At 41.4% G+C, this 23,262-nt stretch overlaps 1 pseudogene; it reads left to right on the forward strand.

Annotated features, from left to right (window-relative positions):
* Positions 1 to 751: 751 nt before the first annotated feature.
* LOC129691915 (heterogeneous nuclear ribonucleoprotein A1-like 3) lies at positions 752 to 21,921 on the forward strand (annotated as a pseudogene).
* Positions 21,922 to 23,262: the final 1,341 nt, after the last annotated feature.

Here is a 23,262-nt window from a genome sequence, read left to right on the forward strand (position 1 = left end):
TACATATAAAATAAGATGAAAAGGCATCCAAGCAACAATTTCTATAAACACATAGATCAACAGAGTAATTTTATACGACAGTCACGTATAGATAATAACATGTATAAAAATATAATAATCTGAATATTTACTTCAACAGAAAGCATATGAATAGGCCGCTGTGCTCTCATGCTAACTGGCATAAAGATGCTGGCTGTATTTTATGAAACATAAATTGCAAGTTTTAGCACTTCATGACTCGCAGTCAGCTTTGCGGGTATCTCACCTCCCCTTCCAGGAAATGAAAATGGAACAACCGAGAAAGGCCACCAATGCTTCTCAAGTACAGGCCTGAGGTTCCGGCCTGTGTCTCACAGTCTTGCTGCTGTTGTAACAAACCAAATCTGACTCACTTGACAGATATCTTTGTCATAATTCAACAACATGGCCCTATCCTTATTTAGGAAATTGCTGGAGTCAAGACAAATAGGGATTAGAAACGCAGCCAAGCTTAATAAAATGTACATAGAATATTCCATCAAGGAAGCAAATTCTCCTTATTTCCAGGTATTCATTATCTCAAGTTCAAAGCTGAAAACTAGGCAAGGTCATTCTTTAGTGAAGAACAGAAAAAGAAATCAAATCGTCTTTAATGGGTCAAAACAAACAAAAAGAAAAAAAGGAAGAAAGAAAGAAGAAAGAAAGAAAGAAAGAAAGAAAGAAAGAAAGAAAGAAAAAGAAAGAAAGCAACAAAAAACCCAACTCCTCCGAGATGATCGCTGAGCACAAGGCAGAGCCACCAGGCCCAGAAAGCTGGGGTACGGTATTAATATCACATGTGTTCCCCTTACTGTGAGTCCTGACTGGGGCCTGTGTCTGCCTGGAGAAGGGGACCCTGTTCTCTTCTTCTCACAAGGATCCTCCTCTGAAAGGAATGCTCGCTGTCTGGAAGACTGAGAAATAAAACTAGCAGACAGGAGAGTGATGCGGTATAGGTCTCCAGAGGGCAGCTAAGAAACAGGCAAAAATCCCTCACAGGCCGCACTCCTTGAAGCCTCATCTTCAGGAAATGATTTTAGGATAATTTATTCTGCTGGTTTTAGAAGTATGTCTTCAGTACTGTCAGTGCTCCTTCTTCGATCCCCTTCATCTTGAACGTGGAGAAGGCTCCACACTGACTCGCTAACGGACACAGTGTGAAAGTGCCAGGTATGAATGTCAAGGCCGGATCATAAGGGTATGATTGACAACCTCTCCATTCACTCCCTAGGGAGGGAATCCCCCTGCCGTGCTGTAAGATAACCCACGTGGCCTGACAGAATGTGAGGCACGAGAGGCAAGCAGTTTCCCTGAGAAGACTTCAGATGACCTGACCCTTCAGCCTCCCCCTAGCTTCCCCAGCTCCCTTCCCCTGCACCGCCACCACCAAGGCCAGCTAACATATTGACTATGGGTTTACAGGAGGGTGGGCCTCCCTCTTAGAAAGTAGGAGTATGTATTGTTCTAAGCCATTTAAAAATTGTACAATTAATACAGATGTAGATAAAGCTTTGAGCTAGCATTGTCTATAATAGCAGAGAGTAAGGAAACGTCAAACATTCAATACCAAAAACTGGTTACATTGTCACCATATTGCTATTCATAAGATGACGAGTAAGAGGTAAATGATGCACGAAGGAAAAATTAGTAACAGAGGAGCTGCTGGTATTACATGCAATTTACAAACGTTAGGAGTCACAATCCTATCCTTTGAAAATATGTCTAAGACTTAAATGTCCATGAAAGAGAATGAAATGTAGGAGTTGTTTTCTGTGGATGGCATAATATTTAAATATTTCCTTATTGGCTTACAGTTTCTCAGTTTTGGACAATCACATCCTTGAATCAAGATGAAAAAAAAAATTGTCAAGATGAAAAGGCGGAGGTGAACAGAAGAGCTGATCAACTGTGGAGGTATATTTCTACCTGGGAAACTGCCTCTCGTGTTTAACGCCTCCCCGTGGACTGGAGGCTCTCTGTTACCCACAAACAACTCATTCCATTTTTGATGGAAAGTTGTTCCTTACCTAAGCTATAGTTTCCTTTTCTATCCTTCATTTGATGTTTCTGAGAGCAGAAAATGCTTTATATGAAATAATATATGACGGTTCCAAGAAATGTTCCATTTCTGTGTTTTATACATAAAACTATATCCGTGGAGCACAAGATGCTACTTTTCAGTGACTATGTTATGTTACTTATAAACAGCTATGTTATATTACCTATAAATGCAGTATATTATCAAATATAAATCACTCATTTTTACCCCAAGGCAACCCCCCCAGTGTAACTTACTAATTATAATTATCAACATCTATGTAATAAAATTTAAAAAACTGTACACAAGACTTTTGCTTTAGTCGTTTAATAACATCTACCTATGCAGAAGCTGGGTCCCTATCATCTATATGTTTAGCAATTTTTTCAATTATTCTGGACATTATGCTGCACTTTGAAAAAAAAATGCTGTTTTTGAAATGCTATAAAGTTATATACTCACACAGAACCTCACACAATTTTAATGATTTGCCCATCATCTGTTTTTCAGGCTGAGGATTCACAGAGGCCCACCTGGGGATTCCTACTCACTGGCATCACAGACTTCGTGTCTCCTGTCATCCCATTCTTTCCAGTCCACTTCAAGTCAGTGCAGTCGGTGCAATCACTCCTGTGGTCCCAGCACTCTGGACATGAGGCTGACAGGAAGGTTGCCATGAATTTAAGGTCAGCCTGTGCTACAGGCTGAGACCCTGTCTCAAAAGTCCTAGAACTAAAAAGAAAGGAAAGGAACGAAGTAGGGGAGTCATGAGAGACAGTATATCACTGTTACAGACTAAGCAGAGACTTTCTGGCCTAACACCAGACCACAGGAGGAATAAATAATACTATCAAGTATAGACCAAGTGTGGACTCTCTGTGGGAAGTCACTGGTTTGGGTAAGATAGATTGAAATAGAGTCTAAAAGTATTATCGTAAATGGTTTATTTTGTCACTTACATACTGATAAAATATGTCTAGTTGGACTACAGAGATGGCTCAATGCTTGCCACAGTGTGAGGTCCTGAGTTTGGTCCCCAAGACCTACATTTAGGAGCTGACATGACAGTGCACCTGCAAGCCCAGCACCAGAGAGGAGGCAGGAGGATCCCTGGTGCTTGCTAGACAAGCAGTCTAGACCATCATCAAGCTCCATGTTCAGTGAGAGACCGTCTCAAAGGAAGACTGAGGAAGCTTCTTGATGTTGGTATCTGGCCTGAACACACATGCACACACACATGCAAATGCTGTATCTAGCATCCACACAAACAACAATTACATGTATGTGGACATACCCTTACCCATACACACACACATAATGGTAGAAGGTGGTACCCCTAGGCAGTACCAACCTACCCTGGCACCTCATGTCATAGCAGGACTAAGCGCATTCTCTCCCACTGAGGCCAGACAAGGCAGTCCAGCCAGGGGAAAGAGGCAGGCAACAGAGTCAGAGACAGCCCCTATTCTCATTGTTAGGGGACCCACATGATGACCATGCTGTACATGTTACATATGTGTTGGGGATCTAGGTCAAGCCCTATGCATGCTTTTTGGTTGGTGGTTCACTCTCTGTGAGCCCCCATGGGCCTAGGATGGCTTACTCTTGAATGTCTTCTTGTGGTGCTCCTGACCCCTCTAGCTCCATCCACCATTCCCCCCACTCCCCTGCAAAACTCCCCAAGCTTGGCCTATTGTTCAGCTGTGAGTCTCCGTATCTGTTTTCATCAGCTGCTGCTGGATGAAGCCTCTCAGAAGACAGTCATGCGAGGCTCCTGTCTTCAAGCATAGCAGAGAACCACAACTATTGTCTGGGGTTGGCCTTCTCCCAGAGGGTGGAGTCCTGAGATTTACTGTTTTTATTTTATGTGTATGAGTGTCCCCGGTGCATGTATTTATGTTCACCGTGTGCATGCCTGGTGCTCGGAGGCCAAAAGAGGGCATTGCAGCCACTGACATTGGAGTTGCAGGCAGTTGTGAGGCACCATGTGGGCGCCTGGAACCTAACTCTGGCCCTCTGAAAGACCAGCCAGTGTTTTTCCCTGCTGAGCAATCTTTCCAGCCCCAATATGCATCATTAAAAAAAAAAAAAGGTGATTAAGTGAAGGATAGGAAATAGGAAAAGAAAGAGAGTGGGAAGCGGGGAGGGAGGGAGGAATCAAAAGAGAGGCAGGCATTAAAACTGGCTATTGCCGCTTGGAAATGTGACACAACATGCTCTTTTGTTAAAGGCAGACTTGAGACCAAAAAGGGGTTTACTGAGCCATGACAGATGCTAGCCAGAAAATGACCAAGTCCTGGGACAAGTTCCCACAGCTACCAGCCAGCAGGGCTAGACAGCAGTTGGAAATCCATCCAAGTAGAACGAGTCTGCCAGCCTTTTTATAATGAAGATTCTGGGAAGAGAGGCACAGCTGCTTATAGTGACACTTTATTAGTTGTAGGATGGAACAGTATAATGCTGAAGGATTTGGATACAGGAGAGTGGTCCATTGGCTGCGGGTAAAGGCAGAATGCAATGGTCCCTGGCGATTCATCACGGAGTTTCCATTCTAGGGTTTATGTTGTAACTTGATTGATGGGCTTTTGGGTTCTGGAGTCAAAGTCTCAGTGTGTAGCCCAGGTTGCCTTTGAACTCATCATCTACCTGTCTCAGCTTCCTGGGTGCTGGGATTACAGGAATGTGACCCCACTGTGCACAGCTCGAGTCAGTTTTAACATGTATTTAGGAACTGAATAATTTTGATTTTGCCAGTAAGGTTAACCAGCTCCCTATCAGGTCCCTCCTCCATCCTCTGGTTCTTGTAATTAAATTTAGGACATCTCAGGATTTATCTCTCATCACTTTTCTGCGTGCTTTTGTCTGAGTAGTTCTATGAAAAATAAGAGAGACCTTGCAAGTGGTAAATAAAACTGAACTCCTTCTCCTCATGAAGTCGGGGCAATGTGTAAAACTTACACATGGTTGGAATGATCTATGCTCTTCTAGAATGTCAAGGATTTCAGACCTTCTAACTGAATCCCTGTGTTCCATGTCCATTGCACTCTTACTGTGTATAAGTTATAATGTCAGCTTCTCCTACTACCCCGTACCTCTGTGACTTCCATAGATAGCACAGAAACGTTCTGAAATTTGAGCCTAAAGAATTCTTCCCTTCAAGAATACCCAGAATGAAATAAGACAGTGGAATCTTGTGTTCCCTTGTGGTTTGTGCTGAGTTGACAGAGCAATGAAAACTAGCAAGAACATGTTTTGATTTATGTACTAACAGCAAGCATGTAAGCTACCCAGCTAACCAAACAGGAACAGGAGTCCCGGGAGTATCTCTCCTTCCCGTCTGGCTGAAGTTGGGAGTCACCAGTTGTACCGAGAAGATCATGTGGTTTCTTGCATTCTGCCTTCCTGGAGTATCATGTAAAATGCTAGTGTGAAATGACTGTTTTTATGCCTTTAGGAGAATCTTGCAAAAAGCCAGCGGGCAGGGTAAAAATATCAAAGCTAATGATTAATGTCACAGAGTCAGAGCATACATTGAGTGAAATGTTCCTACTTTCCTAATCTTTACTTCTCCTCCTCCTTCTTTTTAAATAACTAGCATGCTGTCCTCTGGTATTCCTGCTTGAAGTTGTAACCCCAGTGTTGTGTGGCTTTTCAAGGGAACCACAGAGATATGATAATGGGCCATGACAGGACTTACTTGATATACAATTATCACTGGCATAACCAGAGGGGGAAACTTGGACAAGAATGCTCATCTTTATTTCCTAACACATGCATTTGCCTTTTTCATACAACATTTCTCCTTATATGCTTAGTTACCTCCCCAGCACCAGTATTATAAGCATGAACCACTACTTCTGCCCTTTCAAGTGGGCCCTGGAAATCAAACTCATAGCTTCATGTTTGTGCAGTAACCACTGTATTAACTGAGCTTTCATTCCAGCTGGTCACCGGGACTTTTCAAGATTCCAGTGGCAACTTCAGAATTCAGTGAGACTTGAACATCCTTTCTTATGTCAATCCCAGATAGCCTCTACTTCCTTTTGCTAGTAACTAATCTGGGCTAGGCCTGTGACTCAATTAGCCAATATTTCTGGACTGAACTGTAGCCAAGAGAGTTGAAGCTAGCCCCTTGTTTCTAGAAAACAAACCTGCTTCCCAGGTGTAGAACTTTTGCTCCATCTAGCAATGCCCTCTTGCTGCCACTCTCTCCCTACTATGAACTGTTGATTGAGAAATAGCAGCTACCAAACTTCTTCCAGGAGGATGAGCAGAGGTCTCAAGAGAGGGAAGAATACAAAGGGAAGGAGAACCAGAATGTAGGTTTTCAAGAAACTGAGGGCTAGCTTCCAGCCTTCACTTATCTTGTAAAGTGAAATAACCAAATGTCTTCATTTCTTATGACACACCTAATCTGAATATTCTTTTACTGCCTCCTGAATATTCCTAGCAAATAACTACGTAATCATGCACTTAAGAAGTACTTCTTATAAAGCAACAAGTCTTAGAAATCCAGAAATAAAATACTCATACAAATCACATGTTTACAACACAAAGAAGGCAGAGATGGAGAAAAACGTTTGAAATACATGTGACATGCAGTCCCTGGAAATGTGAAGGGACTCACTCTCTTCTGAGGATGGGTGCAGTAAAATAGCACTCCTCTGGTTCTTGCTCGTACATCCATTAACTCCAGCTTTATTAGCACCACAAGCCAGTTGCCCGTTTCTTATCTTTTGTTCCAAGGTCAAGCCAGCCTTGAAGTGGACCATCAGAACTTAAGCTAACAGCACCAATCTGCCCATCCACTCAAGCTAAGAGGTCACTGTGCTTCGGTCAGCTCTCCATCCCTGTAGTCTTCCAGGCAGAGAAAAGTCTACCATGTTGATTCCTATTTTTTCCCCCTTTTGCTGAAATGAAATCACAAAACAAACAAACATATGGACAAAACCCAAAAAACTAACTTCATCATCTGTTCTTTCATTGCTTGGACACCATGTATGCCCGGGTCTCTGCCTGAGTTTTTTCATCCGAATTGATCTCTCTTTGACCATTGGAAGCACATAAGTAGAGGCCTCTCAGGGTCTCTCCAACCAATTTCTAATGTTCTATTCAGGACTCCAGCCCACTTTTATCCTATGGCCTTATCTTGGTTTTATGCCTCTTTCTGTGGATGAAGTTTTGTCTCTTTTCCTCTAATCAAGGACTTTGTTGTTCTATTTTGGGCTTATGTTTGGTTTTTTAAAGTTTTCTGTATTCCCAAGAATCCTTACTTAGACTATTTGCTGTGGGACATTTGCTTCACATGCTATTTTATTTCTTGTTGGAGCTCTGGTGTACTATGAGTCAATAGACAATCTAAACCTCTTGATAAGGATGGGAAGTGAGTGGAGAGATGGCTCAAGAGTTAAGAACATTTGTTGCTCAGGCAGAGGACTTGAGTTCAGTTTCCAGCCACCACATGGTGGCTTACAACCTTCTGTACCTATAGTTTTAGGGGCCCCGATGCTATCATCTGGCCTCTGAGTGTACCAGATATCCATGTGGTACACACAATACATGCAGGCTTGCCCTAGTTAGGGTTACCATTGCTGTGACAAAATACCATGAGCAAAAGCAACCTGGGGAAGAAAGGATTTATTTCATCTTTAAACTCTCAGGTAAGTCTTTCACTGAGGGAAGTTAGGGTAGAAACTCAAGCAGGGTACATACTTTAGTGTTGCTTACTGGCTTGCTCTTCACGGCTTTCTTAGTTTGGCTTCTTATACAACCTAGGACCACTTCTCAGTGGTGACATCATCTACAATAGTCTGGTCTTCTCTACATCAAGCATCAAAAAAAGGCCCTACAACCTTTGATGGGTTAAATGGAAACAATACAGTAGTAGAAGTTTCTCAAAATATATACATAAACAAAAGAAATATGAATGGAATCATTAAATAACAGGGCAGAGAAAGCCCCAACTAGGCATCTCTCACTACCAAATAAAATCTCCAATGCCAGGAATGAGTTACATCTAATCAAATTGTTTGCCAAAAGGGGCCCCATGGAAACCTCAAACAACGCAGGCTGCCACCAAGGCTACTGTTTGTTCTCAATAAACTCACAGCAAGGCTCCGTTGCTGCAAAGAACACTGAACACAATTCATTGAACAGGAGAAGTCGAGCTGGTGGTCACCTAGAGACTTCACCCCTACCGACTCGTGCTCGTGGCGCTTGAAGGTAGGCTGTACACTCCAAGGCAGAGCAGTAAACACCAAGCCTGGCGTAAACCCTTCCGTCAACAGTGGTGACCTGCCCACATGAGACACTGGTGCAAAAGTGGCACAGAACCTGTAAGAGGAACCAACCTCTATCTGATTGGATCTAAGGCCCACTCCGTGAGATGGAAGCCATGCCTGACACTGCTTGGGTGGCCAGGAAACAGACTATATAGACCATGGACCTGAGAAAACCAAAATCTACTGTTCTGCTAAAGGACCATAGCAATGAAATGACTCCCAATGATACTCTGCTATACTTGTAGATCTGTGTCTTGCTCAGCCATCACCAGAGAAGCTTCCTCCTACACCAGATGGAAACAAATTCATAGACCAGCAACTAGAAATGTTCAATAAGTGAGAGACTTTGGGGCACACAGTTGTAAATGGGAGGTCTCCATCAAATCCTCTTCTCAGGGCTCAAGTAACTCTACAGAAGAGGAGTCAGAAGGATTTAAAGAGCCAATGGGGATGGAAGACAACAAGAAAACAAGGCCTTCTAAATATAGCAGGGGCGAACGCACATATAAACTCACAGAGACTGTAACAGCCTGCACAGAGCCGGCACAAGTCTAAGCCAGAGGAAGTCCTAGTGCTACCAGGGAAAGCGGACACAAGCCCTCATCCTTAACCTGGAAGCTACCTACAACTGACAACCATTCACAAAGGAAAACTTCCTTTTTCTCCAATGGCGTCTCACTGGGTATACAAACAATGCTTAGAGCCAGCCTCAGGCTCAGCAGTAGATGGCCAGCACAAAACCAGCTCAGCGGTAGTTTTGGAGGGATTTTGGTCTTGTGCTTGGTCTGGCCTTTTTCTTTTTCTTTTTTTAATGACAGGTATTTTGTTTATATATTATCTTCTCCAATTTTGGGTATCTAGTGAGATTTCTGTTTGTGTGAATGTATTTATCTCTGCATCTATCTGTGTTTCTTGTGCTTTTTCTTAAACTCTTTTCTGTTTGTTTGTTTTGTCATTATTATTATTATTATTATTTAGGACCATGTTTAGTTTTTAATGACAGAAAGCAAGGGTGCGGATTTACTTGGGAGGGGTTTTATTATTGGTGGAGAGGAGGAGCTAGGGGAGGAGAAACCATAATCATAATATATTTATGAAAAAAATCTATTTTGAATTTTAAAAGGCCCTATATATTTTCCTATAGTTAATCTGATAGAAGCATCTTCTCAGTTTAAGTTCCTCTTCCCAGATAAGGCAAGCTTTCCTCAAGTTGAAGAAAAACAAACAATCAGGACACAGGTAAAAGAGTCATACATCTAAAATAAATAAATCTAAACAAAGATTTTTACGAAAAGAATTGTCAGTGGTCTGAGATCTCAGTCTTTGTCAGCTAACAGTCTAATGTGCCTCATACATTTGAGCTAAATAGAGGTTGTTTATTACTTAGAATAATGGCTGACATATTTCCGTTTTCCTACAGTTCCACCATTTCCTATCATCTTCTCTAGCTCTAGTTACTCACAAGAGGGCTGCATGACACCAGCCCATGCCTAACAGGTTGTTTTACCAAACAGGATCCTTGAAGATAGGAAATCCTATTCTTTATAATCGCTACTAAACGTAACTGCTTTTGTCCCAGAGGCAAACACCATTTCTATCTTCCTAGATGGCTTCCTCTGCAGAGGGATAGCACTTGGAAAAGACAGCCTATGACCAAAACCATTGCTTCTTCTGCTTGGAAGACAGGAAGAAATAAGGATCATAGGGAACTGTGTCTCCATAACCACTATGAATCACATCCTTAAATACTTAGCCGTAACCAGTCCTCTCACAGGGACTACTGCAGTGGCGTTTTAAAAGGCTTTTCCCTTTCCATCACCATCCTCCTAAATTTTGTCCTATATACATAATCACCAGAGTGAGATTCTTAAAATAGAAATCAATCCTAAAACCTTTCTCCAGTGTCCCCCATCACAGCTTTTATAACACCCAACTTCTTGTGGTGTGACGTTCTATGTGTGCTGGTCTAACTTGTTGCTTTGTTTCAATGTCGACTTCTTACTCTTTCTCCCTCTCTCATCCACTCAGCTCTAGACCCCAGGCCTTCTTTTTACCTTCAAATATGCAACTTTGTGGATGACCCCATGCTTCCCAAACATGTGTGAAATCCCTCCCCTCCTCTCTGTCCCTAGGGCTGCTATACAGATTGAAGCCATTGCTTCCAACCTAGATTGTTAAACTGAGAGCATTTTAATTGTTTCCTCCATCTCTAGTCATCTCCAATTTCATCCTCCTGAGGCATATTCTGCAAAATACTGACCCATGATACAACTCGCTAAAGAGCTAAATGTCTTCCTGGTACCCAATAGAGTCAAATCCTAGTCTTGACTGAGTTTAATAGGACACATGTTTAACCTTTTCCATGTGCTGGAGTGTAAATGCTCATTGCTAAGCATTAAGCTCCTGTTTGCTTCTGGTCTTTGCTTCCATCCTTTCATTCAAACTCTTCCTTTGCTATGGACTGTGCTCTGCTTGAGTAGGCACTTATTAATCTGCGCTAGCCGGGGCTACAATCTTCTCTAAGACCCAGGAGTACTCATTCAGGGAGAAATTTCCCATTTTTAGCTCTTACATATTAATAGTTTGTTTTCATGGTCACCTGTCAAGATATCCTCAAAGAATTCAGGATATTAGCATGATCTACTTAGTCCTAACATTTTTAGACTCTAGCACAGTGCTTGCTACAATTAAAGCTTAGTAAATAAATATTCATTTATTATATAAATATTATACAAAGGCAGTTGAGTCAACCTTTACAAAATTTATGTGTTTCTCTTTGTCTTTAAGTTCCCCATCTATGACAATGTGGCTAAAGTATTTCAGAGTTAAAAGGCTCTTGAGAATTCAATAGTGCAATTGCTTTTATGAGTATAAGAAAATAAGGACTAAATGGATAAGCGTAAAACTATATAAAAGTTTAAACGAAATTTGTTGTGGAAATCAATACTAATTTATTCACTTTTTTCCAAATACCACTGAATTATTACACAATCTCCAATGACTGCACAGGTTGACACTTTGCTTCATTTAATGCTGTGATTTATCAGTTATCCCAGCCAGATCTTAAATGATGCTCGCAGTTCAAGTTCTTTGGACCTTTTCATGGCCCCTGACACCTCCTTCAGCCAGATCCTGGCTGCCACGCAGAGGAAAAGATTTTATTGCCTCCTTAACACCTCTGGTTACTCTAGGCTCTTAATTTTTCTCCCCCAGGGAAGTTCCTGAATGAGGGCTGGACCTCAGAGCCTCCGAGTATTTTTTGCATTTATCAATGGGGCAAATCATTTTCTCAAGCTGCCTCTACCTCTGAGAGTAGCCTCTCCTGGAAAGCAATCTTACCTTTGCCACACCCATTTACTAAAGAACCCATCCCCTATAAACATATTTCCTCTCTCATCATGTCCAATCAGGATCGAAGCATTGACTTCAGCAAGCACCATCCGATGGAAATCATGATGCCTGTGGCTGTCATGGTTTTCTATTGGATGGTACATTTTCCCTAATTATACCAATTACCCCACTTTTCCAGGTCTTTTAATTGTCACAGAATAGCTAATTTCCCGAGGTTCTGTATGACTTTTTAATGGAATCTCATAAGGCTAAAGAGTTAGAAATATTCAGGATTATCGAATTAAGCAGTCATTGGGAGTAATTAGCTGTAGAAAGCCTTAATAATTCAAAGCAAACTTCAACAATTGAACTTTTGTTGTTTTAGCAAGTTTCATTTTCTGTAACATGAGGATCATTATTAAGAATTCTTTGGTTGATCTTAGCCAAGAAACCAAGAAATGAGAAAAACCTTGAACCTCTTAATAAATACAAAAGGAATGAGAAAAAAATGGGAGATCGCCACCAGTCAAATAAATGTTTTAAGAAGCATTGATAGAGGTCAAAATGAAAGAGCAAACATACAAAGAGAAATTACGGCTCTGTAATATTTGGTAGCTTTTCATTCCCAGATACTTAAGAAAGGATAGAAATCGTGAGTCCACAGTAAAGAAGTCACATTAACCAACTGAGCAAAGCTGATAGCAGGGAGGAGGGAAGCTGCACACGTTCTCTGAATTCTGGTGCATTGAGGACGATACAGCATGCTTGCTGATGTTCCCACCAAAAGGAAACATTTCAGTCTGACCCTGCACAAGGTCAGGGGAGCCCGTTGGCAGCTTATCAAAATGACTGACTCTTCCAGCATGTAGAGGTCACGAAAGGACCTTCACGGACTAGAGAAGACGAAGCCCGCATGGCGGTTCACGCATTACAGAAGCCTGCAGTGGAGTCTGGATGAGCACAGCACTTTGACGACCAGTTGGTGTGACTAGCGGTAGCTTGTCAGTGAAGTTTGAGTTCTCTCAGAATTAAGAAGTTAGAAGAGAAGTCACAGATGCAGTTAAATCCTCGGGCCGTTGTTCCTTTCCCATTATTTCCGGAAAGAGGAGGAGATGGGCGGAAACGTTTGTTGCCTGTCAGTAGCCGGTGCTGTAGGTGCTGTAACTAACGAAGCAACTCCTGCCTTGGTTTGCCAGGCCTTAGCCTCCTCTGACACCCACCCTGCCTGTGTTCTCACCCAATCAACACTCTCCTCGGTCCTGTCTGCTCTCCTCGCAGGACTAAGAGTTTGATCTTCGGTGTAACCAGGCATCAGGCTGTAGGATGGACTGTGTTCCTAGCCAACATCATCATATTTTTGACCGCTCATTTTTTTTTCCTTTAATGTTCTCTTATTTTAGTCTTAGTCTCTTTTCAAAAGTTTTCTTTCTTATCAAAAAAAAAAAATTCTTTTATGATCATGATATAGGTTGAGCCTCCCTGGTCTGAAAATCCAAAATCTGGAGCCTAGAGATGTAGCTGAGTAAGTAAATTGCTTAGCAAGGTCCTGATTTTGAGCCCCAACCCTCCCACAAGCCTACCAAGGTGACACAAACCTATAACCCTCATACTGATGAGATAGGATGAGGAGATCAGAATTTCAAGGCCACCCTTAGACACAGAGTGAGTTAGTTAGGCTACATGAGGCTCTGTCTCAAGTAAACTAAAAGGCTCCAAAATGCAAAACACATTGAACACCACAACTAGTATCATGCAATATGTCACAGTAAAAGTGCAGACACACACACACACACACACACAACATTACATGAAACTATCTTTAGGCTGTGTGTATAAGATGCTTATGAAAGATATGTGGATTCTGTGTTTAGACTTGTATTCCACCTCCTGGATATCTCATTTATGCGTATGTAAATGTTCCAAAATATTAATATACCTGAAATTGGAAACATTTTTCATCCCAGGCACACTAGATACAGGACGCTATATATCCAACTTCTCTCTTTCTAAGTCTCTCTAAGCGTTTAATCACATCTAATCATATCAGTTGACAGTTCACAATGCCATTGAAATAGCTTCTTGTGCCTCTTTTGCTTGTTCTTTGAGACAGGGTCTTGCACAGAGAACAGACTGGCCTAAAACTCACTCTGACTCTCAGCCTCCCCTGTCCTGAGACTGTAGGTGTGTGCCGCCAGAAATGGGGCAAGTTCTGCCTTTAAAAGAACGCTTGTGAAAAGCTGTGTGTAGAACATGAGCGCTCTTGCCTAGTGTGTGCCTGGCCGTGGCCGGGTGCCTAGACCTAAAGGGGAAAAGGCAGAGGCTCACTTGTGAATATTTTTGTTTGACCCTGTGAAGTAGGTTTGAGCCTGTGTTCAAACAAGACAATCGAGTTTCTGAGATGTTGACTGGTGGGACAAAAAAGCAAAAAAGAACCTGGGGCTCCCGAGCCCTGAGACTCTGTGGTAGCGGACCCTCAAAGCTCTGCAGGGAGGGAGTGCCCCCGGTGTCACAGGCATCTCCGTGTACACAGTGTCCGGTGTGACAGCAGCGTAGGGTACAGGCCTGAATAGGACCAGAGGACCAAGTCCCTGCCTAGCTTCTCCCAGGCCTGCTAAGTACCATGAAACACTCAAGTGTGGGGAAACCCACTACTGGGGGGCCACAGAAATGGGTACCCAAGTTTTTGCCTTCCTAGTGGAGAAGTACTGCATCAGTGCCCTCCTGACAAGACCTTTCCTCCAAGACAGAAAATTCTCACAAGTGTCAGAGACCCTATATTTTTTCAAAATGTAAAAATAAAGGGAAAAGGTCCTGTTATTTCAGTGCATTTGCTCTCAAAATACACAGCGACTAGAGTGAGCTCCAGTGCTTGGCAGGGCCTCCAGACCACCCTTACGTTTTGTCTGTTCCATTCTTGAAGGCCCTGGGAATTCTTGGCGCTCAGCTTTCTGTTTTCACAGCTTTGCCCCGGCACCTGTTCCAAAAGCAATTGCAAGGGCTTGACTGGATCTCAAGTCTTAATTTTCAGCTCACAAGCAAGAATGTTTAGGGTTTAAGGTATAATACTATATTTTACTGCAAGGACTGAAGCTTTTATGTGGAATTACACCATAAAGCACATTTCAGGTTTTAGCGAAAACAGGATATTTCAAAGAGATTTTTGTCCTCTCGGAAAGAAGACAAATGCAAGCATGTGTGATAACTACCCAGGGAGGGAAAAATACACATTTGTAGGAGTTTTTTATTGTTGTGACCCCTTCATTAGACTGTAAACGTTTCCCTGTCGAGCAAATAGTGAATGTTTCATCAAACAGTGAAGAAGAATCTACTCAGAAGCCCAGGGTGTTCCCAAGTTTGCCCACCTCCATGAACTAAACTCCTTTCGGCTTGCCCACTGTGCATGAATTATTCATTAATCATCAATAATAAAATTATTACATACTAATTAATTCAGTGTGTACATGAAATAGAACCCCAAGCTGTTAATGGAGCGCTGGTTAAATTCTTCCAGGGAAGATTTGCACCAAAATGGCCAGAGAATAGGGAGCCTTCTATAAGTCTGTAGCTAATTAGCATAACGGCCAGGAGGAAAGGGAATCAGGGGTGGTGGTAGTTCTGTCTTCTTGCCTAGACCAATATAAATTAACTTTAAAATGTGAATTCCAACTTTCACATATAATCCCATTAACAAGAAAGAAATAAAGACAAAATGAAGGTGGCTTAGCAAGACACTGAATGTTGGTGAGGACTTCCTTCCTGGATAGAGACCACCTAGGGCTGGACAAAGGCAGCAGGGTGACCCAGAAACTGGAGGATAGCGAGGTTGGAATATACCCATCTGTTGAGCGTCATAGTGCAGGGAGAGGATCCACCTCCAGGGAGGAGCAGGCACAAAAGCTTCCTACAAAAGGAAGTACAGGAAAAGGGGTGAAGCAGACCCCAAGCATTGTGGAATGGGTGGAAAGAGTGGTTCCAGAGATAGATAGAAAACGCTCAAGATCTGACCCTTGAGCGAAGGTGATAGGAAAGGTCACCATTGGTTATAGTCACTCTCCAGAAAGTGAGAACAAGAGGATGAAGCACGGAGTCACATTCTGTCTGCCCCTTTTCTGATGATGGGTTTGGAGTTATGCCCCTGTGGACGAAACAGCTGAAAATAAGCTGTGTCTGCAGAGACACTGATTAGATGTTCAGAACTGTAGAAAGATTGGAACATTACAGGTCCAGAGGCTAATTACCTTATCATGGGCTAGCTTTGGCTCCCAGAGCAGCTTTCCTTTGCCCACCTCGGTGTTGGAAAAAAAAAAAAATCCTGTGACTAATAGATTAAAAAAAAACCCTTTGGAATCTATTGACTTCAAGACTTCTAAGTACCTGAAAGCTAAGAATATCATCAGATAACATCTAAAGCCTAGATAAAAGCTTCCTCCGTCTTTCTGTAACTGCCTCTCTGAGGAACCCACCCAAGTATCTTTAAACTCATCTTGATCCATGGCATTTTTCGTTCCGTAAACTTCATGAAACTGCTTCCACATTGGAACATGGATTTTGAGATAACTTAAATCTGTGTTCCTGGGCCATGACCAATCAAAAATAAAAATAAATTATCTTTTTTATTCTTTTCTTTTAATTTTTTTGAGACATGGTGATATGTAGCTATGGCTCTTCTAGAACTCACTGTGTAAACCAGGCTGGCCTTGCATTCACAGAGATATGCCTGCCTCTGCCATCTAAGGGTGGAGATTAAAAGTATGTGCCACTATACCCATCTTATTCCTTTTTGATGATAGCTGTGATTTTTGCACAAATATACCATTGTCTAAATCAGCTGTAATCCACAACCAGGTCATTCAAAGTCTTTCCCAAAAGAGAAACGAGAAATGGCAGTGAGTTCTCCCACATGTTTAAAAATTTAAAAAAAACAAAAACATTTATTTTTTTAATTAAAACAAATTAATTAAAGGCGCTCACATATATCCAAAATATGCTCAAGTATACAACAAGGACATTTGCTCAACCATGTTTGTAGCAGCTCTATTTGTAATAGCCAGAATCTGGAAACAACCTAGATGCCCCTAACTGAGGAATGGATACAGAAATTATGGTACATTTACACAATGGAATACTACTACTCAGCAATTAAAAACAAGGGAATCATGAAATTTGCAGGCAAATGGTGAGAACTAGAAAAAGATCATCCTGAGTGAACTATCACAGAAGCAGAAAAATATCACTTATAAGTGGATATTAGACATATAATATAGAATAAACATACTAAAATCAGTACCCTTAAAGAAGCTAAGCAAGAAGGAGGATCCTGGGTAAGATGATCAATCCTCATTCAGAAAGGCAAAGGGGATGGACATCAGAAGAGGAAGAAAACAGGGAACAGGACAAGAACCTACCAGGAAGGGCCTCTGAAAGACTATACCCAGCAGGGTATCAAAGCAGATGCTGAGACTCAGCCAAACTTTGGACAAAGTGCAGGTAATCTTATGAAAGAAGGGGGAGAGAGAAAGATCTGAAGGGGACAGGAACTCTACAAGGTGAGCAACAGAACCAAAATATCTGAGCCCAGGGGTCTTTTCTGAGACTAATACTCCAACCAAGGACCATGCATGGAGATAACCTAGACCCCTTGCACAGATGTAGCCCATGGCAGCTCAGTGTCCATGTGGGTACCCTAGTAAGGGGAACAGGAGCTGTCTCTGACATGAACTCAGTGGTTGGCTCTTTGATCACCTCCCCTTGAGGGGGGTGGGGCAGCCTTACCAGGCCACAGAGGAAGCCAATACAGCCAGTCCTGATGAGACCTGATATGCTAGGATCAAATGGAAGGGGAGGAAGACCTCACCTATGAGTGGACTTGGGGATGGGCATGGGAGGATATGAGGGAGGGAGAGTGGGAATGGGAGGGGATGAGGGAGGAGGTTACAGCTAGGATACAAAGTGAATAAACTGTAATTAATAAAAAAATAAAAATTTTAAAGTATTCACAATTTTATCTTGGAGGATTATTCCACATAAAAAGAACAGATTTTGAAAACTTTGTTTTTTCCCTCTATATTGTTAACATACATATCAAGAGAAAGTATGGTTGTGCACAAAAAGAAAGTTTTAAAAAAATCTATATTGAAATATTGTTTGCAGTTAGTTCTTTATCTTGTAATTCAAATATCAAGAAGGGTGAAACAGTTATTTCAAATAAATGAAGACACCTCTCCAGGCCTGCATAGCTATTCGTTTATTTCATCAAATAAACCACACTGACTTAAAATGATAAAGCAACTTAATAAAAATAACCTATTCCACTGTTTCAGAGAACATGTTCTGATTTTCACTTGCTCATATTTTGTTTAAATGTAGTTGATTAGCCTTAAATATTCTGGAAAGTTCTTACCTAATCCAGGGTCTCAGTACATTTAAGTGACAAATTCCCAACCTTCACCCTCTCCTTCCAATTTTATTTCTATTAGAACATGCTTAGGCAAGCACAATACTTGCTTTTTTTGACAAAATATTTGCTATTTGACAAAAGTCAGAGATGTTGATCCTTAAAATTTGATAACAATATATAGATGATCACCTCCAGTATATTATAATAAGAAAAAAAACATAAAAAGAAATCCGCAATATCTATAATCTTCTTTAGTCAATAGAGATAGCACAGTTGACTTGTAATGCTGTTCCAAGCCTAACCTGTGGGGACCATGCCAGGCTGCAGACAAATTCCCAGTTAACTCCTAGAAAGCAGAGACCTGTGGAAGGCTCGCAAACACTACAGCCCCAGCAGAGGGATGGTGCCAGGCCCGTAAAACTCAACACCACAAGTTTTCAGTTTTATACTTAAAATATAAAAAGTAAACAAATAAGGACACATTAAGAAATTATGCAGAAAGCCCATTAAATGTTTAAGGGACAATAAAACTGCCACCAACTCATTAAATATTCTCTTGGAAGTATTAGATCCACAGCCAAAGTTCCAAAGTTCCCCCAATTAAAGAGGGAGTGCAAGAAGGAAAGGGAGAATTCTAAATGACAGAATTGTTGAAAATGAGTGAAAATAAATCTATTTAATGTTCTAAACGTTATACCTACTCGTAGTATTATATGCCATGAGCCAAACAATGGCCTCAGGAAGATGAGAGTTGAGTTGGTTAAGACACAGGATGACATTTGCTACTTAAAAAGTCTGCACATTTCTTAAAACAAGCCTAAGACTGTGTCACCCTGAAGGAGGTGAGAAGAGGGTACATACTGTGTTCTGAAGCAGGCTCATCATTACTGTGGCTTCCCAATGAAGGGAGGCAAGTCAAAAAAAAAAAAAAAAAAAAAAGATTTAATGATTTGTCAATGCAGCCTGAGGTGTAGAAGATAGATTCACCCTGTATATCAGGAAGAACATCAGTGTAGGTGGGACTGTAGCGTGCTGGAAAACCCGACACCCTTGCCTTCTCTCAGTATGTGCTGGCAGCATGAAGAGTCTTTATTATGGGAACTGTTCAGAAAGAGCTGTTGGATTTCAAAGAGAGCTCAAAGAGGCGTTTGCCTCTGGGAAAAGGTGGAACCTTGTGTTCTAACAGGTTCCAGATGTGACACGGTATGTAGAAACGTCATCAGGCGCTAGCATCTGGAGAGGGAGGCCCCAGCTTTTCTCAGTGTCCCCTCCTTTTATGCAGGCTCTGGGGTCAAGCTCTCTGGTTTTGCATCCCGAGTTTATCATCTTAGTAGTCATGTGTAATATTTCTAACTCAGATATTTGGAAAATATAACATTTTAGGATGTTCATTGTTTTGCCCACTGTTCTCATAATTGCTTTCAAATAAAGCGTACTATTTACAAGTATCAAATTAAATGCCTCAACTTCTATACATTTATGAGTAATATGATTGATGTCTTCTTACCTCTTCCTGGGTGTGGTGGCACTGTCCTTTAATTCCAGCACTTGGGAGGGAAAGGCAGGCAGATCTCTGAGTTCCAGGCTAACCTTGTTCTAAAGAATAAGTTCCAGGACAGCCAGGGCTACACAGAGAAACCTTGTCTCAAAACAAACAAAAACCAAAACAAAAGAGTAAAGGTTTGCCTGAATGGCTTTGGTGGGCAAGAAGGAAAGCAACCAGAGGCCTGGATGCATACAGGATGAGAAGTCTCACACATATGGTTCCCTACACACCACGCACATATACACACAAATACACAACACACACACACCACAGGCATCTTCACTCACAATAAGCTGAGATGCCAGCAGTAAACCAGTGATTTCCTGCATTTATTCATATCACCTTCACTTAGCTGGGAAATTATATTTACAGTTTCCCAAGCCATTATAACAATTGCACATTAAGGCAAAAATAAATCAGTAGACGTGTAGGCAGTAACTTAATGATGACAAAACATATGTATTAAATGTATCAAAATTAATAGTAATTTAAAAATTGTATACACTTAATGTAATTTCAAGGTAATAAAGCAAAATGACAAAATTAAAAAAGACAATAGTAACATAAAATGAGAGCTTTATGAGTAATTGAAAGCTTTTAAATGTATGTAACCTGACATATATAAATATATATGTATTAACAAATTTGACATAAAGGATATATATGTACAAATATAAACTGATAAATTTATAAATACACACACTCATATATATAAACAACTATGAGAATTAAACAACTTCAGATCTTTTTTTCAAGAATACAATAGATTTATAACAGGTAAACATGATTAACCATAAAGTGAATCTTCTTTCAGTGAATTGAAGTCCAGTAGAGAAGTGGGATTCTCACAGTCACTAGAAATTAAGTTCATTATAGAAAACAAGGTGATAACTAGGACTCTACAGTGTTGGGCAATGATTTCTAGGTGACTTTTGGATCAGAGGAAATCAAATGTGAAAATGTTTTGAATGGTACAATACTTTAAACAAGTTGTATGAAAATGTGTAGGCAAAACAAAAAAAATTAGAACCTCAAAAATCACATATTACAAAGAGAAAGAGAGAGAGAGAGAGAGAGAGAGAGAGCTTTCTGCCTGCTGACGTGGCCGAGGAAACATTGCCGAAGGTTCTCATCAACTCATAGCCCTTCAGTCATGTCTCAGTCAGAGTCTCCCAAGGAGCTGGTACAACTGCTAACGCCTCAACTGCTAAGCTCCTCAACTGAGTTTGAGGAGCCATATTGAGCATTGGGGACACTCACCAACTGTATTGTAATGAGAGACCCAAGCACCAAGAAATCCAGGGGCTTTGGGCTTGTCACACCACTGTGGAGGAAACAGATGCCGCTATGACAGCAAGGCCCCACAAGGTGGATGGAAGAGCTGTGGGAACCCAAGAGAGCTGCGTCAGGAGAAGATTCTCAGACGCCAGGCCCATCTTTGTTGGGTGGTATTAAAGAAGACACTGAAGACCGTCACCTGTGAGATTATTTTGAGCAGTATGGGAAAGTTGAAGAGACTGAAATCATGACTTCCAGAGGCAGTGGGAAAAAGAGAGGCTTTGCTTATGTCACCTCTGATGGCCATGACTCCGTGGATAAGATGGTTATTGCAGAAAGGGGAGGGAGGGTGGGATCGGTAGGGGAGGAGGGAGGGGCTTATGGGGGGATACAAAATGAATAATGTGTAATTAATAAAAAAAAAGTATAAAAAAAAAAGAATGCAGAAAAAAAAAAATATCATACTGTGAATGGCCGCAACTGTGAAATAAGAAAAGCCTCGTCAAAGCCAGAGATGGCTAGTGCTTCATCCACTCAGAGAGGCCGACGTGGTTCTGGAAACTTTGAAGGTGGTCATGGCAGCTTTGGTGACAATGACAATTTTGGTAGAGGAAACTTCAGTGGTTGTGGCAGCTTTGGTGGCAGCCATGCTAGTGATGGATTTGGGGCAGTGGGGATGGCTAGAATGGATTTGGTAGTGATGTAAGCAATTTTGGAGGTGGTAGAAGTGACAATGATTTCAGAAATTACAACAATCAGTCTTCAAATTTTGGAGCAGCGAAGTTGTTTTTATTTATTTAGAAATAAAAACAACTAAAGTTGCATAGAGATTTTATGCAGAAAGCTGTAAAACTTTATTAAAGAATTTTAAAGGGATCTAAACAAATGAAGGAGGGCAATGTGTTCAAATTTTGGAGGCCGCAGCTCTGGCCCTCATGGTGGTGGAGGTCAGTAATTTACTAAACCACAAAACCAAAGTGGCTATGGATGTTCCAGCAGCAACAGTGGCTATGGCAGTGGCAGGAGGTTCTAATTACATCACAGCCAGGAAACAAAGCCTAGCAGGAGAGAAGAGCCAGAGAAGTGACAGGGAAGCTACAGGTTACAGCAGATTTGTGAACTCAGCCAAGCCCAGTGGTGGCAGGGCCTAGCTGCTACAGAGAAGACCTGTTTTTAGACAATGCTCATGTGTATGGGCAAAAAAACCTCCAGAACTCTATTTGTGACTAATTGTATAACAGTTTATTTTGGTTTCTGGACTGTGGAAAGTGTAAAGCATGCCAACAAAGAGTTTTACTGTAGACCTTTTTTCACCCATGCTGTTGATTGCTGAATGTAATAGTCTGATAATGACACTGAATAAATGTGTCTTAAAAAAAAAAAAGAATAAGTAAATAAAACTTGTGGGCTCCAAAGCTTCACCAGAAATATCTACCAAGGATTTAATAAAGAAATCATCCTATCTTAGTCAAAACTTTCTAAGCATAGAAAAAAGGAGATAATCCTTAATTCATCTTCTAAACATTTTCCTCTAGCAAAACAGTAGCAGTAAACTGTAACTTTAAGTTATAAAATATAAGTCCTAGAAATAAAAACAACTAAAGTTGCATAGAGATTTTATGCAGAAAGCTGTAAAACTTTATTAAAGAATTTTAAAGGGATCTAAACAAATGAAGGAGGGCAATGTGTTCATAGGCTGGGCTGTGTTTCCTCAGACACTGGCCCTTGCGAAGGCAAGTGAAGAGAAAGCCATCACAGAGAGAAGGCTTACTGTTCCTGAGACCCAGGATGGGAAGAATTGAAGTGCAATCCTCGGAGATCAGAGTGCAGTAACAAATATTTTTAACATTCTTTCTAGTTCTATAGCCTTGGGGTCCAGACAGGTACCAAACATCCACAGGGGGTGTGGATCTGGGAACCAGTGCAGAAGAGAGAGTGCACACACAGTTAGTTCATTATGCTAGTAGAGAATGCCAACGGTTCTTGCAGTCAAGTATTGGCCAGGGGCTTCCAAAGCAGCCTATGGTTTCTGCTAGATAGGATTGGAACTAGACATTAGGAAAAAGGGAAAGTCAGCTTTTATCATGCTGTTATTAAAATTTATACATCCCAAGAATCATGCTTTCCATATCTTAGTCACCAAGGACTTCACTGTTCTCCCCCTGCTGACTCTAGGGGTCAGACCCAAGACCTTGACACTAAGCTCTCCACCGCTCATCTACAGCCTTAGCCCTCAGTGTGGATGAGGCAGTAAGGGGGCGCTACTTCTGCAAGCTTTCAGCCAACCTGAAAGCTTTCAGGTCAACCGAGAAGAGCGGCTTTACAGCTTCCACAAATTCTTCGAGGATTTGTGGAAGAAACATGGTGAGGGCTG

This window comes from Psammomys obesus, unplaced genomic scaffold (assembly GCF_907164565.1).
Source record: "Psammomys obesus unplaced genomic scaffold, mPsaObe1.curated_primary_1811, whole genome shotgun sequence".
In the NCBI taxonomy this organism is placed as follows: Eukaryota; Metazoa; Chordata; class Mammalia; order Rodentia; family Muridae; genus Psammomys; species Psammomys obesus.